The sequence below is a fragment of the Atta colombica genome, unplaced genomic scaffold, assembly GCF_001594045.1.
Source record: "Atta colombica isolate Treedump-2 unplaced genomic scaffold, Acol1.0 scaffold226, whole genome shotgun sequence".
Lineage (NCBI taxonomy): Eukaryota > Metazoa > Arthropoda > Insecta > Hymenoptera > Formicidae > Atta > Atta colombica.
The window spans coordinates 1,825,665-1,843,090 of NW_017259323.1; the positions used below are offsets into that span (position 1 = coordinate 1,825,665).

At 32.8% G+C, this 17,426-nt stretch overlaps 1 protein-coding gene across 2 annotated transcripts in view; it reads right to left on the reverse strand.

Annotated features, from left to right (window-relative positions):
- LOC108688203 (epidermal growth factor receptor) overlaps positions 1 to 17,426 on the reverse strand; it is a 150,948-nt gene that overhangs the window by 44,227 nt on the left and 89,295 nt on the right. The gene's annotated exons all lie outside the window — the stretch shown is intronic.

The following is a 17,426-nucleotide window of genomic DNA, read 5'->3' on the forward strand; positions in this document are numbered from 1 at the left end:
AGATTGAATTACTATGCTCCTTTGATATATAACAGTATGTAATTAGAAATAGAGTATCTATTTCGACGCTCTAAGAGAACAGGAAGATGAATCTTCAACGTTATACACTTTCTTAAAAATAACTTTGTTAAGAGTCTGTAACATCAGATATATCTTTTAATATCTTTTAATATCTTTTAATGTTATTAAAGATTTCGCGCAACTTTATTACTTTTCTTAATCAAATCACGTTGTTCTCATGAGCGGTATTGCTTATCTAGGATTGCATCAAGCCACGCGGCTCCTGGGATTAACAGATGCAATAATTATGATTGGTTCTCTTGCTTTATGGCGATCGTGACCGATCAATCGGCACCTTTTCTTATCCCTTTCTTTGTCCGTGATGATCGCCCGCGCGCGTTTTTCCGCATCGGATATAATCGGGCTTCTATTAAAGTTCCAATGGCGAAGTGCGGATCGTTTCGTTTGCCGAGACGTATCTGTAATGAGAATCGAAATCTTCATTTCTTGTTTTTTTTTCTCCTCCCATTGCGCAGAAGCATGTAAGTTACGATCAATAGCGTGGCTACGGATTTATGAGTTATATCGTCTGCCGGCGCGTTTGATTTCTCCGCTTCCCTCCTTTCTGAAGTATTTATTACGAAAGCTCGTGCCATTTTATGCACCCGTATATTTCATATATATATACTATAAATATACTTACACGAACGTATAGGTCAATTATCAAGTAGATCAAGGAAAGAATAATTGACTAAAGAAAAGAGTAAGAAGAAGAAATTAAACTTCCGTTTCATTGCGTAAAGTATCTTCTTAAGTTTTATTATACAATATTTATACAACATTTAATTAATTCTATACTTATTTAAAAACGTGAAACATATTCAAGAGATAACATTGCATGTTACAACAATTTTTGTTTTTTCTTCTTATGCATTTTCTTAGGGAATTAACATATAAAACATACTATAGGAACCTTATTCTTAAAGAAAATTAGTATTATCTCTCTTTCTTGTCTTCTTTAATTTAATCTTTTCAATAAAGCAGAAGCATAAGCAATTAAGGATATAAAATAAATGGCACTGATTATGTTCACATCAGAAATAGTTGCAAATATCACGGGCATTGGCACATTGATTGCTTCATTACTGGCGATTAAGGTGGATCGAGGCGTTCAAGGTGGATCGCTTCGCGAGATTCGCGTGAGAACATAACGCTACTAACGATCCCTCGATTTAATATTGCTAATCGTTATTCGATATATACGTGTACTGTTCAGCTGACTGATTGTGAGTCATTGCGAATGAAAGGCGACAGTGGCAGCTACTATTCTAAATTCTGAAATAATGCTATCCGTGAATAATCATGATTATCAAATGGCGCCAAAGATCAATTTTGGTTGCACAAATGCCAGTTGGCAAATCGTAATTAATTAAATCTTCCCTATATTATATATCTTTGATTGAGATATACTTGGTTAATTGACTATGATTATTGAGTAAATCTCTGCCATCTTCTATATTGTAGTTTTATCGATCTACATTTTAATTTATTAAAAATTATATTAAAAATTATTAAATATTTATCCTGTGTTTATATCATAATCTTAATTCGCAGTTTTTTTCGTTCTTCCTTACATCAAAAACATTAAAAATATGTAGGTATTTATCTTGTGTCTTCTATGGTCATGTGTCATGTATAGTATCAACGCTGAGCGTATATATAGTATAGATTATTGCTAAATGTGAGAAATGAGAAGTTATCATTACTGCAATAGTATCATTCGCCATATATTCATAATTTCCTCGCTAATTCTTCTCTACTACAAAATTACTACACAAATTACTACACAAAGAGACATATCATTTAAAGCGACATATAATTATTTAAAGCTACTTGGATCAAGCATTCAGTTTCAATGTGATGTTTGTGACTGTTTGATTCACTGAGGTTCATCCACAAGAGGAGAGCAGAAAAATTGAAATGATTTTTCAAATCTTTCTGGATTGAATCATCACAATACTCGATTGACAGTTAAACAGCTGCATGCGCACCGGTCAACGAAATGCAATTTATTCGGGTTAGGGATTACTCCCCGCGAAGATACAGTTCGTCTGACGCGTGGAACACCCAGGAGCGGCCGTTGAAAAGGAGTGAGAAAACGAGAGGGCGAGAGCGAATGACCAGAACTGAAGGAGTGCGCGCGAGACAGTGCTCGAGAGCTCGTTATGCGGTCGATGGGAATGCGACGTTGCAGCTCGCAGTGGGACCACCCTGTTCGAAACCGACACAGTGGAAGGGATCAAGGGACAATGTCTCACTTGAATTTACTATCGACTCCGTATTCCTCGTAGCCGTTTGGCTTTCTTGTGACGACGACTTTCGCCGTAGGTCCATCGGTACCACCAGATTGACATGGAGAACGCGTCCATGAACGGCCTCGTAGAAGATTTGAAGAGGTCGCATTTTCCAATTGACAAAAAGATACGCCTATATTACATATTAAATAAAAAAAGAAATCTCATACAGACATCAATACAATTTTTTCAGCTTTATTCAAGCTAAAGGAAATAATCAAATTTGAACTCGGCAAATAATTAAATATGATAAATATATATACGATTAGTAACGATACTAAAATTATGCAACAATTTCGAAAAATAGATTTCACTTAAAACATTTGACATCTATCAAATAAAGAGATTTGAAACGATTGAAAGAAGTTGTCATTAAAGTTTACATATACAATAGTTTAGTAACACTCGATATGCGTGAAATCTATCAGAAATATTTAACAGTTGTGCATACAATGTTACGTAAATGGAACTGTTCTCTAGTTTGACACCAACGCATTTTCGAACGAGATAATACCGCGTTCAGTCGGGGTACTCGATCACTAGGTCGACATCCGTTCGGCCAGATCGTTCCTAATGGTTAATGCTGATAATAATAATGAGAATGACAACAGCAATGGCAATTATACGACGTACTTTTCTCCGTTCTTTCGCTCCATCTAAGTCGAGTCAGCTGACTACGCAGCCGATGATGTCACCGTTGTAGCGTATTCTCCGTCCTCACGGAGAAGTGACACCCACCTGAAAGGCCGAACACCTACTGCTTGTGGTGCGACGTCATGATAACAGAACTCCTCCTTCGCGAAATGTTTTTTTTTTCTTTTTCCTTTAAGCTCCTTATACCCTTCTAATCAAATTGTTTCTTTTTACTTATTTCTCATAATTATAGTACATTATGAATCATTCATAGTATATTATGAATTAATTATAATATATTATGAATGTACTTTTCTTCGCTAATTAAATCAAATAACGTAATTTATTTATTTCCATTCAATTTATTAATCGTGTTATATTTTTTAGAATATAACAAGCTTTTTTTTCTTTTTACTGTTTTAAATTTTAACGATATTTGTTGAAATTAGTTGCTTAGAACTATTACAATTATCTGTTCTACTTTGACGTACGTATGTTATGATCATTTTTTTTATTATTTGTTATTTTTTGTGTTAAATTATTTTGCTTGTTTATAAACTAAATAATTAAATATTCCAATTCATAATTTTCAATTTAATTCTTTCTGAAGTATCGAAGAAATCCATATTCTCGGACATAAAGTAAATTTAATTCTATTCTTTGTCCATTTGTATCTTTCTTCCTCTCCCACTTCGGATCTCACCCACGCGCTAAACGGTCGTGAGTTCTTCGCGCCCAGAGAGAGCTTATTAGAACACACGAATAGAATCTTTCGAGTAGCGTGCCTCCATAAACGGCAGGATTCGCCCACGTCTCGACAGCGTCTCGAAAGGTATACCTGTCGCTTTTGAACGCGCCTTTTTCCAATCATTAACGAGCTCCCTATCCACAACGCATCATTCGTATGGCAAAGTTTCTTTGTTCATGAGACCCAAGCGGGTATGCTCCTCCCAGTGAATCAATTAAACGCAATTGTTCCTGCGATGTAGCCATACATGTGATATATTCATGATAAAATTGATGTGAAAACTAGTCTATATCAGATACCACATATAGAGCATGTATTTCAAAATACACTGATTTTTCTTCATTGAGGTTTCAAATAAAAATTTATATTTATTAACTGCTAAAGATACAGGTAATTGTACTTTTAAAATTCTATTTCTGCGAAACAAATTGCTAATAATAATTATGTTTTTATTATACTTTGATTAATAAAAGAGGAATACGAAACCTACAACATCGTGATTCGTATTTTTTCATTCTTAAAATGTAACATGATATTTAAATTACATTATATTTTCTGTAGATACCATTACTAAACGGTTCAAAATTAACTTATACTACTTAATATTACAGAACTTTCATGATAAAATTATAGGTAAAATATAAAATTAAAAAAGCAACAGAAGCTTATATTCAATTTGACGTTATCGATGTTCGACGTCAGACAAATTCCACGAGTATTTCGCACTACGTATCTTCGCGATTATATTTTTTTCTTCAATTGGCGACATAGAATACGGCGTTGTGGCTTCTTTTTCGATGCAGTCCATCATCGAGTATTTGTCGAAATATCTGGGTATCCAGTGTATAATAAGACACAGTAGAACGTTGCTTCGGACACCTCGGACACATGTCAGCACCGCCGTCCAATGCAGCCACTCGTTTCACAATGTAGCATATATGTCCGCCACTCGTCAATTAGACGCGACATCCTTTCCGACACGAAAAACTTGGCTGGGCTAGTACTTCGAATCAGGGACGAGGGGTTTCGGAAGAATGACATTAACATACCGAGCGACGTGGGGCGGCGGAAAAGAGCGAGGAAGAGGAGAAAGAGAAAGAGAAAGGTGTAGACGAACATGTCGCGGTATAGGCAAGAAACCGGCGGCTACTAAACGTTGTCCAGCTTTCGAGAAACCGGTGAATTCCATGCGTTTCCTCGGAATCGATCAAACTTCGCGCCTACTGGAATGATAGGGCTTGGGTAATTAAGACGACTTGATTCTGCGATGCTATCTTCATCAATCACTAATCAATCGGAGACATTACGAGAAATCGAGAATGTCAACAATTTTTTATTGTAATAAAAATTATTTCGGAAAATAATGTGCATTATTTGATGATAAATTAAATATATATAATTTTATAATAAAATAACAATAATTTACGTATTCAAAATTAATATTTGAAATTTTTAACTGTTCAATCTCTCAAATTCCAAAACGTTTTATCGCGCGATTTCTTTAAAATAAAATATAATAAAGTTGCAATATTCACATTTTCAGACTAAAGTTTCGTGCTGCAAGAAATTTATCGATTACGATAATCTAATGATCAATAGACTTTCCCAACTGAATGTCCACTAATCGCAGGCGGCCAATCGATACGGCTGAGTGCAGGAGCACCCGTTACTTCCGGTGTGAGCGAGCCGACGACCTTCGCTCCCACCGACGATCGTCTCCAAGTTGGGAAGACAAAACCCGGACAATGAGGTCCAGAGCGGTCTGGGAGACAGGCTGGCCGAGGGTGAAAAGCCTCCGGGCATCGTTCAATTATGTAAGGCGCCGCGAGTGCTTCCCCGTACAATGAACGCTCGCGCACGCAGGATGCCGACACAGTGGACGGGGGATCTTCGTGTTAAGGCGTCGTGGGATACGTCGCGAGACACCCGTATACACAGGGTGGGCGTCAAGGACTCTTGGTGCGAGGAAGGATAGACGACAGTCCAGTACGGCTGCCATATCTGGACACCGTGTAGACGGCGGCGACACACTCGAGCTGGAACGAGCAACTGCTCGACTGTATCTATGTGGCTCATATGAGAGGAGAATGTCTCGTATATAGCGAACGTATACTGACACTCGCTTAGTTGTTGTGCTATCTATACGCATATGCGCTATCTACGCAAGTCCACTACCATATGTAAAGACGCAAACTACATAAACATGATTTATTGTTTTTTTAAACGTTTTAGACTCTTCTCATTAAAAGTAAAAAGATGTTTGATGAACAAACGAAAAAAAATCTGTTCAAACGATTGATCTCCCAAGAGATGACAGCTGACAAAGATAATTCAGAAATAGATCTGTCAGAGAAAGTAATTGGTACACAATTACTTTTAAATATTATTTATGTGGAGACATGGATAACTTACTACTTAATTGTTCGTTAATTTATTGATAAATCATATATCTTTTCGTCACTCTCAATCAATTAATTGATCTAAGAATTACTTTTCTCGTATGTTAAATTGCTCTTGAACTCTTTACGTTGCTCTTCTACCAAGATAATTTCTTCATAAAAATATTCTCAAGATACAGTTTAATTATATATTTATTTATTACATATACAATTATATATTACATATACATGCGTCTACGTTTCGTTATAAGGATATTTATCCATCCAATGAACAGCATGCGTGCCCTGATTGGTCATCTATAGTATCTATAGCTTAGTCTGTACACATTTCAAAGGAGTTCACTCTCTTGGTCTGTTAGCGCGTGCTGATGTAAGCGACCGTTTTGCGGCATTACGCTGATCAATCGTTCGGCTTTTCAGCATTCAGATACGAACTGGTTTTACAGGAACGTATTTGCGTTAGTGGGACACCATATGTAAAATCTCTAACGCGAAATGATACGAATAAGACTGAGGGAATGTCATTAGCGACGAAAATGAATGGAACCAGACAAGTCTCTTCCGTTGGACTTATATTCCTTTTTTGCGACACGGATTCATAAGCGATCGCTTTCAGCGTTTTAGCTTTACGCTCTCTTGTGCGTTTAATCCTTCGAGATGAAGCGTTTGCCGTATTATTAAAACCGTAATTATTATCCACGAAGCCAGTTAAATAATGACGCAAACTATAATGTTAAGTAATATCCTCACTAATTTATTCTCTGTCATCGATGATTGCGATAAATTGCCTGAACGTCCATTAATGTCACTTGAGATCATTGATCGATAACCAGTCATTTGCATGGATTACGTTTATCGAAAATGACAACATCGCGAGCAATTAATATTATTTCGCTTTTTTCTTATTGATAAAAAATTCTTTTCCTTTACCTTTACCTTATTCGTACATATGAACGAAATGGAATCTGGCCTCACGTTTACGATACAGTAAAAACCATCCGATATATAATCGACATAATTGTGGACCAATGTCTGGGTAATTCTAGGTGGGTATCTACCTACCCGCCGGCCGGTTCGCCTTTCATTTCGCGCAGCCCACGTAATATGCGTACGATATGTGCGGCGCACAGTTGCAGAAAAAGAGCGGAGGATCCGAGCTTCGACAGGTGCACGAGAAAGAAATCAATCCTTCAGTGGAAAGATGATTGGCCATGGGCGAGCGTCACGAAATCGCGTGTTTATGTATCCTTAAGACGCAGTGGTATCGTGAACGCGTTGCAAGGTTGTTGCTGGATACCAAACTCTTGGGGAACTGAAATGCATTGAGAATGCAGATTTCCTTGATCGAAAAGAAACATCTGTAAATTTCTGTACGTTATTTCTTTTTTGTCTGTATTATGAATTTGGATATACTTTCTCTTCATTTTGTGTAATTTTGTGCAAGCAATTGAAAGTGCACTTGTAGAAATGTAACAGTAGATTTTACTGGGTCAACAAGTAAAATATTTTTTTATGATAAATTATTTTTGTCGATAAATTGTTTATATTTAATGCAGATAAAGAACAATTAAAATTATAAAATATCAATATTAATTTATCTAATTCCTTAATTTATTCAAAATATTACATTTAATATTAATTTTTTGATCGCCAAAAATGTTTAAATATTTTCAAAACATTAACAATAATATAAAACATACATCGATATGAAGTTTTTCTTTCTATCCTTACTACACGCAATATGTCCCTTAACATTCGCATGTCAAACTGATATACTCGGCAAGGCCAATTGTCTCTTGTATTCCATCAATCATTAAACGAATAAGAAATATTGCGAACAGTGAAGGAACAGCAAACGAAACGCCGATGACGCGTTTCTTTGTTCTGTTGTTCTCTCGTTCGTGGAAAAAGATGCACCCGTAGAAAAGTACGCGGTCATGAGATTCCTCCGCAGTCGGTTGCCTGCCTTCGGGTATCCTAACTACGTGTATATGCCACAATCTGTTCAAGGTGGAATACGATGGTACGTGTATATGTTTCAGCGGCGGTTGAATTCTAGCTGTGGCGAGCCCTCGTAATCTTTAGCCCCCGAGGTCAGCACGAGCTCGTCCATACGACCGAAGATCTTTCGCAGATAGAGAGAAGCTCTGGCTGAGAAACTTGTGTTGGTTCCTACTGGGGTACACGATGCTAACTCGTATTGGTAGATAGGTACCTACCGACTCGAGTCTTCTTCGGAGGCTCCCAGCATATTATACGACCGAAGTCGTGCCCCGGCTAAGACAAAGGGTTCTGCGGATTCCACGTTGAGATAGTAACCGGTAACGGCGGCTACGAGAGGCAACAGAATGGTTCTCCAATTTTCAAAGACGAATGAAGTCGTCATAAACTTTATTGATTGCTTGATCGGAAAAAATAATAATTGTCTGCGTCTAATAAGATTGATTTAATAGATTTTAATTATATATAAATAAAATAAAACATAATTAAAGAACTGCGGGAAGATTTTACTCTGTTGAATATGCTATTATAAGTATAGTATTACATTTAAAATTATTATTAAGATTTAATATTTTAAAAATATTACAGAAAGAAAATATTATTAAGAAAATATTAAATTAATGTTTAATTATATACTTTAACTAATTATGAGTATAAAAGAGTGTTTAATTTAGAAATCTCTAGAAAATTCGATTTTTAAATAAAATAAAATATAGCGCAGAGAGAAAGAGAGAATACATTGCTGGAAGAAAATATGATAAGGAACTCGACTTACGATGTCATAGTTATCACGTTATACTTGTTTATATAATGACTTCTGGACATTCAGCAAATTTATACTGTGTGCTCATCAAACATTGTCATTAAATAAACATTGTCTTGAAAATTGTATATTTTTTTAAAGATATGATCAATCTATTTATATTTATGTCTAGAGAAGTTTATTGTGTGCGTCATGAATTTCTTGTATCTTCATCAGTCATAATACGTATTACTTAGAGATCGTAAGATGCAAAGATGTTCGTTTGAGGCGTGCAGGAGAGAAATGGTGAAGACATGTAGTGTAAAATCAACCACAAGTAAAATCTTCTCTTTCTTTTTCTTTCTCTTTATATATCTCATGAAATCTACTGTAAATAATTTATGTCTACTGCAGAATCTTTACTTGTGTAAAATTCTTTTAATGATTACCTCACAGATGGATGAAGAATAATTAAATATGCTTAGAGCTATAAAGATCCTATGAATAATTTCTGTGACAATAATACAAATAATGCTTTACAACAAATAATGCTTTACAGTAGTACAAGCTATTATTATACAAACGCGCAATAATGAATCTCTCACATTAAATACATTTTGTATTATAGTTACTGATATTATTATTATTATTATATACCCCAAAAGAGAGAGTAAGATCAATTAAATTAATTTTAAAATTAAAATAATGTTGAGATTTCGTTTCTCTTTTTAAATTATTTATAAGAAATTTATAAAACAAAAAAAGAAAATTTTTAATCAAAGATTTTTTTTTAATTCCTCGCTATATTATTTATAAGTAATGTTATTTGATTCTTAAATTACGAAAGAATCAGTGATATGTGTGATCAATAATTAAACCAATATTTTTCTTGGAATTTTTTTTGCATTCTCTCTTAATGTTTTATCGACTCATCACTACATACTGCAATTAGCTGATGCGTATCTGCAATGAGAAAGCATTCGAGAAACAACGTTAATAATTTACAAAATTCGCAATTGTAATCTTGAGATAAAACGGAGAAGAAAAACGGCAATCGAGCGTAAATCTTCAAAGAAGATCGAAAGGCCGCAATCGAGCAATCGCGAGATATTCGTGATGCAATCACGGAGCTATGATCTTCTCTTGCACGCGAGAAATCTCGACCTCGCGTTCCTGAAGATCCCGCTTAGAATCCTTTCAGGATCTTGTCTCGATCCTGTATCGAGTTGAACGCGCTATAGCGACCGGCCGCAGCAACTTTAGCATCAGTTTAACCTCATTCCTAGTAGTGACGTCAGGCTCTCGCCTTTCCCTTGGCTCTCTGGACCTTCCAGCATCTTCTGAGATGTGCAGGCGATTTATTGACTATCGTAGACGAACGATTATAAGCAGTCGTTATGTCGTGTTTAACTGCGACGTTGTGGAAAATAATGGATAATCTACAACGATAATGATAACAATTATCGCACAAATCTCTGACTTGTCACTCGTTGTTTATCATAACGATAGACAAAATGTACTACTATAGTCGCAAATTGCGTTTGATTTCTATAATTATCTTTAGCGACGCGACGTGAAAAGCGCATACAACAGCCCGTTGGTTACATTACGCGGAACAAAGATTCAAAGAATTGCAAGAAAGAGAAACGTGTGTTTATCAATATTGCAATCTGTATTATGTAATAACGTATCTAACTATAACAAATTTACATTGATGATTACACAATGCCGCAATAAATGCTTTAATAATATTTAATAACATTGTAAAACTATACATCTCTCTCAGAGATATAATAAAATTTTTAAAAGAATTTTAATTTTGCAATCTGATGGATATATTTGTTACTGTCAGTACATTAATCTCACAATCAGTTAACCTTTTCTTTCTAAATAATAATTCAATTGTGATACACAGATAAATTACTTTATATTATTCAGAACTTATTTAAGCATTTCATCTATTATTAAATAAAAAAGTTAGTTAATATAATGTAAGATAGTTTCTATTTTTTATTCAGAATAATATCTATTATGGTGAAGACAAAGAGATATTGTAAAATTTTTCTTTTCGATTATTGCCGCTCGCTGTCTCACTGTCTTTGATATTACATAGTTGAACAATCAACGAATCATCGAAACAAATTACAACCATTATAGCGAATACACAAGTGAACTGCACAATACGCCGTTCTTCTTGGATATTGACTAAATGTGCGGTTCGAAACGCGCGTTTCCATCTCGTGTCCTTGGCGCGGAGAGAAACGAGGTATCGTTTCATACAGCAGCACATACTGGAGGCGCATCGAGATTGTAATTACCATCAAACGCCATCGCACATCTCAAGACTTTTTACTTCGTTCAAGCAAAGAAGTTATGAATCATGATGCTCTTGTGTTCTCTTCCCTTTTCGTTGGATGATGCGGTATAGCGCGCGGCTGAATAGTTCAACGAATCAACGTCTTACTACACGATCTCGATGCTGCAAGCCAGGACGAGCTATCTATTATAGGCAGATGATTATCGATATTGGCTAACGCTGCCTTTCACAAACGAACGTTCTTTGCACGGTTATCGCGCTCTTTTCGTTGCCTTCCGCAAAATGAGTGAAGCGAAGCGAACGCTTTGTAAGGTAAGATGTATGTGTGTACGATATTAATAAATACATATAAATGATTTATATCAAAAAAAACCGCGACTAATTGCGTTATTAGCAATATCTGCAAACATAAACCTGTGGTTTTCAACAAACAGCTAGGAAATTATTGGTTAAATGTTGTATATTATTGTCGTAAATGCTATGTAAAATCATGTTCATTTAAATTAGAAAACTTGTTTTATTATTAGAATAAAAAATTGATGCCTCATAATCATGATCAATCATTTATTTATTTGTGTAACCTAAACGTGAAAGCATAATTTATGCTTTCTATTCAGGGGTGAAAAAAAACAATTTATCATTTATATGATAGATAGTATATATCATACTGAGTAAGAAAGCCTGAGTGAACATAGGCTGAAAATTCAATCATTTCTAAGATATAAACAATTTTGTATGTTCTTATCATAACTGACTTATTGTTATTGGCTTTTAGTGTCTTATATAACGTAAAGATTTACTTCAGTGTTTACAAACTACGTTCTGAATGTTCTGATTCGATTTCTATACACATTTTATAATAAAAAATTTAATCAAGAATTAGTAAGTTGATGTTGATCAATTTAATTAAGATTTAATTAGCGTTAGGGAGATCATCTCATTGGATCTGTAATTCTTAAGATTATCAGTGCTACTTATCTCAATTTTTCTCTTTTTATGTATGTAACATGTACAAGAGACAATAAGTTACAATACTAACATACAAAATTGTTTATATCTCAGAAACGGTTAACTTTTCGATCTATGTTCTTCACTAAGGCTTTTTTACTCAATAAACAGTGTGTTGTACTATTATATAAATGCTAAATAGTTTTTTACTATCCTGTAGAATGTCATAATACATTATCTAAGAAGAATATTTATTAAGTTTTAAAATTTAAATTGGAGACGATGTTTATCAATAACTTCGTATAGAATTATGTATACAAAAATAATATACAAATATACATTAGAGAGATATAAATATACATTAATTATATATATTTAAGGAAAACATTTTTTAATTAAAAAAAAATTGAAATCAAAGTCGTATCTAATAACATAATAAAATAAAATCATAATTTTTAAGAATTTTATTCCGAAATCTCAAGAATGTGCGTGAATCGCATGTATTCGTATAATTGTCAATGTATATCTCTTTCTTAGTTTATGTAATCTTTTTTTCGAGCTACATTGAAGCAGGTGGGATAGACGACATAGAAAAACACCGGTCTGACGTCAATACCCTCTAACTAAGATGGGTTATAAAGGTCTATGCGGACCTTCACGGAATTTTTCTCAAGAAAGAATTCACGGTTGACCGTTTGCAAGGACGCCACAGGGATGCTCCAAAAGTCACGCTCTCGACTTTGTAATATATATTTGAGAATAACACAAAGAGCTCCGGAGATTTATTCTATATATATTTTCTGTATCTGGAAAATCATATTTTTAAATTGGTATTTACTGTATTAAAAATCCTTATCATGGATACTAACAAAATTATGTTAGTTTGTATTAAGATAATATAACTATGTTTGTGTCTATTGAATTGATCCGAGTTCTCAAATTGATCGGCATATAAAATGAGATTTATATCATATCGCCCGGAGTACTTCGGTACTCATTACAGAATGTGTCACGTGTCATTGCGAGATAAGTCGCAGTATTTAAACTGGATCGGCGTTTGCGCGTGCATGATAGTATTTTATACCTATGGTTGACATTTGTTCGAACCGGTCGAACAAATTGCACGAGGTCAATAGATGCAAGTCGGTCGAGAGTCATGCATTGCGCAAATTATTTATTGCTGGCGCGAATTGTTTTCGTTTGAGAAGTTCACAAATGGCACTTGTTATCGACAGTTATTATCTTACAATTGCGACGACAATTAAAAAACGATAGAAGAACATCAAGAAGATGCGAAGATCTTACATAAGTTTTATGCACCTGCATCTAATCGATGAATTTGTGTCGTTATAGAACACGAAGCAATGTGATAAATATAATGTCGCAATTACTCTAATTACAGAGCACCAAAGGCCTCTCTTCTCTTGAAATAATTATAGCAATTATACTAATACACTTGTTCACTATCTTGCTTTTACTTTAATGAATTTATAGTTAGTCAAAAAGATTTTTTTGTTACATATATTTATTCTGATCGCATAAATAATATAAAATAATGTAAAATGCAAAAGATATAACAACTTATTTACATCATTGAAATTTAAAAATCATAATAAGATTTTTATTAAGACCGACGTGAAATTAAATACTAAGTATATAAGCATATTCAAGCCTATAACGATCAAAACTAGATTTTCTCAATGCCTAAATAATTCACAGTGAATTATCTATATCTTATATATGTACATACATATATATCATATTTTAATAGTTATTCAAACTGCGTGCCGAAATTTTTTCAGACTTTATCAAATACAATTAAACTCTATTGCAATAATATCACAAGTTAAATTAAATTGACAAGCAAATTTTTAATCTTCGATTCGATATCATATTATAAGGATGTTAATGTGCTGAAAACTTTAAATAAATTTAAATAAATTTGCGAAAAATATTACCTCAACTTGAAACTCTAATCTCTTGTATTCTATACGAGCGTTCTAAGCTATTAGACCATCGAGGTCTTAGTAATATTCTTCGCAATAATCAGTATATGTAAGAAGTTTGAATAGCTAGAATAACTACAAAAATATGATATATATGCATGTACATATAGGATATAGATGAATTATTTAGACATTGAGAAGATCTAGCTTTAACTATTATAGACTTGAATATGCTTATACTTAGCAATTAAAAATCAATATTTCAAATATTTAAGTAATTATTATTTACTTTTAATTCCTCAACATATAAATGACAATAGATTTAAAACATTCATAAAATTGTATACATATGTATATTTGAGAGTATTAACAACCTGAGTGACCTCAAAGATATTGAAATTCAAATACTGACCACATTGTGTGTTCAGTGCATAATCAATGATGCAATCAAACTTTTTCAGCATTAATTTCAGTGACATCAAAGTTATCGTTAATCTCGACTAACTTTTTCTTAAAGGGAAATTGTATGATTGCGTAGTAGTTTCCCGGTATATATTAATGAGATTGATAGTATTCCGATGGCATTCTTTTCCTACTTCCAAAACAGTCAGGCGTCTTTCTCAAGAATTAATGCTTTCTCTGTTTTAAAGTAGGTGGCTCACTAGAATAACTAGAATATATTTTTCGAGAGGCACAGGCACTATTAAACGGGTCCTGCGAGGCTGAATGAGCACATACATATGTATAATTATACGTATAACTATAAAACAACATCCTAAAAGTGACATACGTTCTCGCTGTAACGTCATTGTTATAAAATAAACGTTGCGTGTACTGCTGAGATCCCCACACTTTTGTTCGATTAGGAAATTGATTAGAAATACGATAGCATCTTTAATTACATTACTAAGAATCGAACGTCATTCGTTCGATTTAGATATATCTGAGAGTGATGATAAAATTAAATTATTTTAAAATTATTTTAAAATTATTGTTTCTATTATCAAATTGTTTCTTTAGGATTTATCTAAATGTACTTTAGGATAATTAAAAATAATGTATGTACAAATAATATGCATGTAATTTTTAACAAATAAGCTATAGATCAAATATATAAGTATAGATCAAATAAGAAAAATTTGTATAGATTTGTTACAATTTGATATATGTTAAATGCTATTAATAAATTTAATTAATATTGATTGACACAATTAAAATAAACATTTTCAAGCTTCATCTTGTACTTTCTTTTTGCCTATAAATTTTGTCTATAAATTTCTGCCACTGTACTCTTTCGCATATTTTCCATATAAAAATATTTTCCATGCATTATAAGTTATATATCAATAATTTATTTATTAATGCATTTTAAAATATCTAATAAATTAATTAATAACTAATGCCAATTTCTAAAGCTATGTATAAATTATAATTTTTAGGGTTAACGTTTTCAGCAATTATTAATAGATTTTTTTAATTCATAGTTTTTTCATGTAACATTATATTTGAATTGATTATTTACTACTAAAATTCGTAAATAAAAAAAAAGAAAGATCCCAGTCGCGTATCTACAAACAGCTATATACACGTTTCATATCTGATTCAGGTGTAATTACCCAAAGATTGAAATGATAATAAAAAACTGCATTGTCAAATCAGCTCGATGAGTTTAACATTTGACATTGATCAGCTGGAAAGTGTATTGGGAAAAAAAGAAGAGCTTCTTGTGATAGAGAAGCAGACCAACCAAGAAACTTGAAAGACACCTAATGGTGCGCGCTAGCAGATGTCACATGCTCAGCAGTCGATGTTTTCCAAACAGGCGTCAGCCGCCAACGCAGCTTCTTACCCCAGCGTTCAACTCTCCAGTGGATACTAACGATCCTGCGAACGTTAGACCATGGAGGTCCCACAGGGGCCCTGAGGAAGAAATTCCAGACTCGTATGCTCCTCGTGTTCGCAGGCCCCGCGTGAACTTTCATTTTCAAAGTGGCGAAGAGAGATAGAAGGAAAAGAGAGAGAGAGAGAGAGAGAGAGAGAGAGAAAGAGAGAGAGAGAGAGAGAGAGATCCAGTCGCGTATCTACAAATGGCCACATATACTTAAGAGTCTGATTAGAATTGCTCTCAAAATTCTCATTGTAAGTAATCATCTATTGAGAATCACGTTCTCGAATGAAGAGATCATCGAAAAAATGATAAGTTTTCTATCTTTATAAAAATTAACAATTTTATTTAAATACAAAATACGATATGAAATGGCCATTTTTTTATTACATGATAAATATTATTGATTATATAATAAAAAGTATATGATTATTTTTATTATTTGTATAATAAAAATAATAGTTTAATAATATAATGTTTGTTTACATATTTTTTTAAAATAAAAAATATTTTCCATGCATTATAAGTTATATATCAATAATTTATTTATTAATGTATTTTAAAATATCTAATATTAATTAATAACTAATGCCAATTTCTAAAGCCATGTATAAATTATAATTTTTAGGGTTAACGTTTTTAGCAGTTATTAAGATTTTTTAATTCATAGTTTTTTTCATGTAACATTATATTTGAATTGATTATTTAACTAAAATTTGTAAATAAAAAAAGAGAAAGATCCTAGTCGCGTATCTACAAACAGCTATATATACGTTTGAGAGTACTAGAGTTGCAATTAAAAAATTTTGTTTGTCAGTAACCATCTATTAAGAAACTCTGATTAAGAGTTTTTGCTTTCAAAATGATGATTTAGGATGAAGCTAATTATCTTATTAGATATTATCGACGTGGGAAATATCAGTAAATTTATTTAATAATTAATTAACTATTAATTTCCCACAATGTATGTGATAGATTTATTAAACTATAATGTAAAAATTTCGTACAGAGTAAATTAACAAAAGTTTAATTGAATTTATTTATGTTTAAAGTATATATTAAATATATACAATACAAGTTTAGGATCAGTATTCATAGCCGATTCTTATTTCAAAACTGTCTTAAGCAATGTCTTAAAATACAAATATCCTGTAATTAATTTGTGACATTTTAACTGTAGATGTTCTTAAATATAAGAATCTACTATAAATATCAGACTAGATAGAATAGTTTAAATTAATTTTTATAACTTTATAGATATTATATATTTAAATATATGAAAATAGAATTCACTACAATTATCTAATTTTTAGACTGATAGATAATAACTGTAAGATAATATATACGAAATACATGAATATCTTACTTTTTTACGGACTTATGTTTATACATAAACTACTTGATGACTATGTAACCAGTACAATAGTACATGTTTATCCAACATTAAATAAAC